The sequence below is a fragment of the Mercenaria mercenaria genome, chromosome 5 (assembly GCF_021730395.1).
Source record: "Mercenaria mercenaria strain notata chromosome 5, MADL_Memer_1, whole genome shotgun sequence".
NCBI lineage: Eukaryota > Metazoa > Mollusca > Bivalvia > Venerida > Veneridae > Mercenaria > Mercenaria mercenaria.
In genome coordinates, this window is record NC_069365.1 from 76155661 (window position 1) to 76161841 (window position 6181).

Here is a 6181-nt window from a genome sequence, read left to right on the forward strand (position 1 = left end):
GTTTAGGTCAGCTTTTCTCCTAAACTATCAAAGCTATTGCTTTGAAACTTGGAATACTTGTTCACCATCATAAGCTGACCCTGTATAGCAAGAAACATAACTCCATCTTGCTTTTTGCAGGATTTATTGCCCCTTTTGGACTTAGAAAATCAGTTTTCTTGGTTAAGTTTTATGTTTAGGTCAGCTTTTATCCTAAACTATCAAAGCTATTGCTTTAAAACTTGCAACACTTGTTCACCATCATAAGTTGACCCTGTACAGCAAGAAACATAACTCCGTCCTGCTTTTTGCAAGATTTATGGCCCCTTTTGGACTTAGAAAATATCAGATTTCTTAGTTAAGTTTTATGTTTAGGTCAACTTTTTCTCTTAAACTATCAAAGCTATTGCTTTGAAACTTGCAACACTTGTTCACCATCATAAGCTGACCCTGCACAGCAAGCAACATAACTCCATCCTGCTTTTTGCAATAATTATTGCCCCTTTTGGACTTAGAAAATCATTTTCTTGGTTGAGTATTATGTTTAAGTCAACTTTTCTCATAAACTATCAAAGCTATTACTTTAAAACTTGCAACAGTTTTTCACCATCATAAGTGGACACTGTACATCAAGAAACATAACTCTATCCTGCTTTTTGCAAGAATGATGGCCCTTTTTAGACTTAGAAAATCATGGGTAGGACAATATTTCTATTACACAAAAAAAAATCAGATGAGCGTCAGCACCCGCAAGGCGGTGCTCTTGTTAGCTCATCTGATTTTTTGAAAAAAAATGATGAGTTATTGTCATCACTTGAGCGGTTGTCGGCGTCGGCGTCGGCGTCGGCGTCGGCGTCTGCGTCGGCGTTGCCTGGTTAAGTTTTATGTTTAGGTCAGCTTTTCTCCTAAACTATCAAAGCTGTTGCTTTGAAACTTGGAATACTTGTTCACCATCATAAGCTGACCCTGTATAGCAAGAAACATAACTCCATCTTGCTTTTTGCAAGATTTATGGCCCCTTTTGTACTTAGAAAATATCAGATTTCTTGGTTAAGTTTTGTGTTTAGGTCAACTTTTCTCCTAAACTATCAAAGCTTTTGCTTTGAAACTTGGAATACTTGTTCACCATCATAAGCAGACCCTGTACATCAAGAAACATAACTCCATCTTGCTTTTTGCAAGAATTATTTCCCCTTTTGGACTTAGAAAATCAGTTTTCTTGGTTAAGTTTTATGTTTAGGTCAGCTTTTATCCTAAACTATCAAAGCTATTCCTTTAAAACTTGCAACACTTGTTCACCATCATAAGCTGACCCTGTACAGCAAGAAACATAACTCCATCCTGCTTTTTGCAAGATTTATGGCCCCTTTTGGACTTAGAAAATATCAGATTTCTTGGTTAAGTTTTATGCTTAGGTCAACTTTTTCTCTTAAACTATCAAAGCTATTGCTTTAAAACTTGCAACTCTTGTTCACCATCATAAGCTGACCCTGTACAGCAAGCAACATAACTCCATCCTGCTTTTTGCAATAATTATTGCCCCTTTTGGACTTAGAAAAATCATTTTCTTGGTTGAATATTATGTTTAAGTCAACTTTTCTCATAAACTATCAAAGCTATTGCTTTAAAACTTGCAACAGTTTTTCACCATCATAAGTGGACACTGTACATCAAGAAACTTAACTCTATCCTGCTTGCCAAGAGTGATGGCCCTTTTTAGACTTAGAACATCATGGGTAGGACAATATTTCTATTATACAAAAAAAATCAGATGAGCGTCAGCACCCGCAAGGCGGTGCTCTTGTTACATAGGTCAGAAGCTAAAATTTACAACTTCCTCTTCTTTGCTAAATTTTGAGAGAAAAAAATGCTACTTAACAGAAAAATATCTCTGGGGTAGGGGTTTTAGCTAGGCACGGTTGGTTTACCTTCCACAAACAGTATTTGATTTAAAGCCTATTGAATTGTTATAACTGTAAACAAGGCAATGAACAGAGTTATTGGTCACGTGTCAACTTTCAGTCATCATTACATTGTTTGATCTGAATATATTACATTTTGGTAATGTATGAATATGTTGCAGTTTGTTAATGTCTGAATAATTGTAGTTTGTTATGTCTGAATAATTGTAGTTTGTTATGTCTGAATATGTTACGTTTTGTTAATGTCTGAACATGTTTCGTTGTGTTAATGTCTCAATATGTTACATTTTGTAAAGGTCAGAATAATTATGTTACATTTTACTAATATCTGAATGTGTTACAGTTTGCTTATGTTTGACCTTTGACCTATTGACCTCTAAAACAGAATACTCCTCAAGTGGTGCTCAGTCTTTCTGTAATAGCTGTAGCTAATATACTTTGTGACTTAGAATTCGGTAACACATTTAAACAAAAATAAAGTATTTAATTAAAGTCCCTCTGACCTTGACCTATTGACCTAAAAAAGAATTCCTCCTCAAGTGTTGCTTGGTCATCCTGTCAAGTTTGAAAGATGTAGCTATTGTACCTCGTGGTGTATAGCCCAGAACAAAGAAGGTACCAGAAATTAAGTAAAGACCATATGACCTTGACCTATGACACCATTAGGAATTCTCCTCTAGTGATACTCAGTCAGTGTACATTATGTAATAAGCCTGAAGTCTGAAAGCCGCAGCTCTAATACTTAATGACTTTCAGTCCTGAAATCATTTTCAGATTCCGGTCCCTGTGCATTTAAGTAACGGAAATACCGAGAGACAATTGCCATTTCATCATATATTATATATATTATTATCATTTGTTCAAAAGTTACAATACATTTACTTTTATTGCTCAAAGAACTATTTGAATTTGTGTTACGAGGTATATGACCGTGCTATATTCAGCACATATTTACTGGGATAATTAATTAAAGAATTAAAAATAAAACTGTGAAGATATATTTTTAATGTCATTGAATCAAACTCTTATTTAATAGCTTACCAGTCAGTAAGCAAAACTATTTAGTGTATATTATATAGATTTTAAGTTTATGTTTAATTCTCTATCAGAAAAAAATATACATCAAAGTAGAATAGTGCTTTCTCCATAATCCAATGTTCTGACTTCCAATTAAAATACAATAAATAACAAATACACAACTGAAACTACATGTATCTAAACATTAAGACATAGTTTCATACTGTAATGGCATTCTTCATATTAGAGAGGTAAGTTTTGCTGCAAGGAAAAATCATTCCTATGACAGTGGTGGAATTAAACTCTTTTAATAGAGTATGTGTGGGGTGATGGGGATGAGGGGTTTGGGGTGGGGCGAGGAGAAATGGTCTATATATCAGCGTGTGATACATACCGGACCCTGCGGTAGCAAGACAATGATTTTTTTTTTCTGTAGCACCGTGTGCTTCTTATACTAGTATTTGCTAACATAGTTGAAGCCCTTTTGAAAGACTGTTGAAGGAAAACATAATTATTATGTACTTTATAACTGTAACATACACATTTTATCGAAATCGTTTTTAACGTTAGCTTCTATGTAGCAAGAAAATCGCTTTAAAGCCGTGTAGCAGTTTGTAAAACACAATGATAACGTGAAAAATCAATGTCCTTTCTAAATCATTGGTACGGGGGTGGCAGTCTACTTTCTCTTCTTAGGACTGTGTGCTCTTTATACCCGTGCTGACTAACCTTGTCGTTATTCAAAGACTGCAGGAGGAAAGCGTATCATTATACATACAGCTTTACTGTTATATGTACAATCGTATCGAAACTACTTTTAAATGATTGACTCAATGTCAACGGTGTATGATCAAATCTATATTTCTCGAATGAATGCCTCAGTTATGCAACTGAAATTATAAAACATAAAATGATGACTTCAGACTGGTAATTTCATTTCACAGATACTACCATGTAACATAAGCTTTCAGGTATACACCTGTAAGAAGATAATGTGGTTAAACCTTCACCAAATTTGGCATAAGCGTCACTATTGGAGAATAGCTATATCACGGTGTCAATCCGTAAAGGATACCTTGTAGTGCAATTTTACGTGCCCAGTACCCCGAAACGCAGGGCACAGGAGCCTCACAGCTCAAAATAAACTAGGTATGAGGGACTCTGTTGAAAAATTCTTTATAAAGAATAAGTATGATTTATTAAGACTCTCACCATGTCTCACGGAACTTTTGATACGTTTATTTTTGTAGTATGATATGCATTGAATGCAATGAATGGCAAGACAACGGTCTGTATCGAAAATAAATTGCCCATATCACGGCGTATTATGTAAGCCATAACAAATATTTGATTAAAGTATAGTAGTAACAGTATAAATATCTCTTTATACAGTGTAAAAGAGTTAAACAAATTAGTTCCACGCACAGTCCTAAATGACCATTCAGACAATTGCTCCGTAAAACGAATAAAAAGCATATTTTATAAGGTTCCTGTATTTTCACAAGCACGGGAGTCCTTTTCGCAAATGCAAATTGTCCAAAATATATGGCACCGGACTCCCTTTAAGTTGTATGACAATCTGTAAACACTTAGATAAGTAACATACCGTGTTTTTGTCGGATTTTAAGACGGTTTTGAGACGATACATGTATATAGAACCGGGTCTAAGCTATTTATTCTACATCTTCACTCACAAAGTTCGTAAACTTAATAACATATTGACTTCACAATATATGGTGTAAGGAAAAAGTGTTAACATACGCGTTCCTGAAAAAATACTGATTTTGATATAAATGTCTAGTACTTACATACCGTTTAAATGCGTTACAATTCTTTAGTTTTTCTAACTCACAAAATCTTTTCTTCAGTAGCTGTTTTCATGTATGAACTCGTATATTATACAAACGCTATTTAGGTGTGTCCAAACTCTACTGAAACAAACGTCCTCGAACAATATAGATTTCTCATTCCCTAACAAACAATATTGTTTTATTTTAGATTCAATGTAAGAAAACGAAGTCCTCTCTGTGGTTGCATAAACCAAAAATAGTAAGACTGAAAAAAAAAGAGTTTAGAACGAGAAAATGGCTGTACGCAACCTAAGAAAAGAAAAATGCAAAACCCAGTCGATGCATTTATGCCAAGTATCCCAAGAAAATAACATTGCAATTACTGTTTTTCAAAAATTCACAAAAAAGGAAACGTAACTTCTCTCATCGGGATGCTCATGATATAGATCAGACAGAGTGAGTCTATTGAATTATTTGTCTTTCAAAGAGTACTTGGGTTAAGCAAATAACAAAAAACTGAGTGGAAAAGGGTCATTATTGTGATTGAATACAAAGTCAATGTAAATATACATATATGTTTCCCGGTTGGGAAACTACAGTTCCGGTTCGGGAACCTCTGAAATAAAACTATATAAGTTAAATAACAATTTTGTTATGACAACGATGGAAATTTAGATAAAGTTTCTAACTTTAAATTGGCATATCTAATTTGATGACACAATGTATACTCTTATGCACCGGGCCATGTGATGGAAGCAAGTCAAAAATGATGATTTCGCTTACCAAACGGGAAACAAGTTACTATATTCAATAACAAGTTTCCAGTTCGGGAAGTAGGGAAAAACCATAAATTGATTTCCCGAACGGGAAGTTTCCACTACTCGTTATAATTATAAAATGACAGGTTTTTAACTCATTTTCCGAGGAACTGTCTCGCCACCATGGGGTTATTACACGGGTGGTGAATGCGCAATCCAATTCCGTCTGGGAATACGCTTGACTTCCGTTGCTAGTGCTGTAGTATATAAAATATCAAGGTAGGAGGGTTTTTGTTTTCATAAACAAAAATTGTAACAGAGTTACCAACATCCCCGCATTTTTCATAAAACATACTACATACCAATACAGCATCTTGGCATGAACAAAAAATAACAGAATGTCACGTTCCACACAAAAATGAATAAAGATCATATGCGTGAACTATCAGCTTATTGATTTAAGAATCAGCCGTGTTATTACGAAAACTCTGCTGGCTCGAACTGTCGTGAAGTATGTAATCATGAAAAAAATAGTTTTTAATTCTTATGCCTTCTTTCTGGAAATGTGACGGTTCTAATGACCAAACACGTGTAAAACTGCCATGAATATTAATTACGTATTCTTGCATAAAATGCTGCTTTTTGGGAAAAGATTGGGAAAAAAAATCGGGAATGGGGTTGCGTCCCGGGAATGGAGTTGCTCCTATACAGCAAT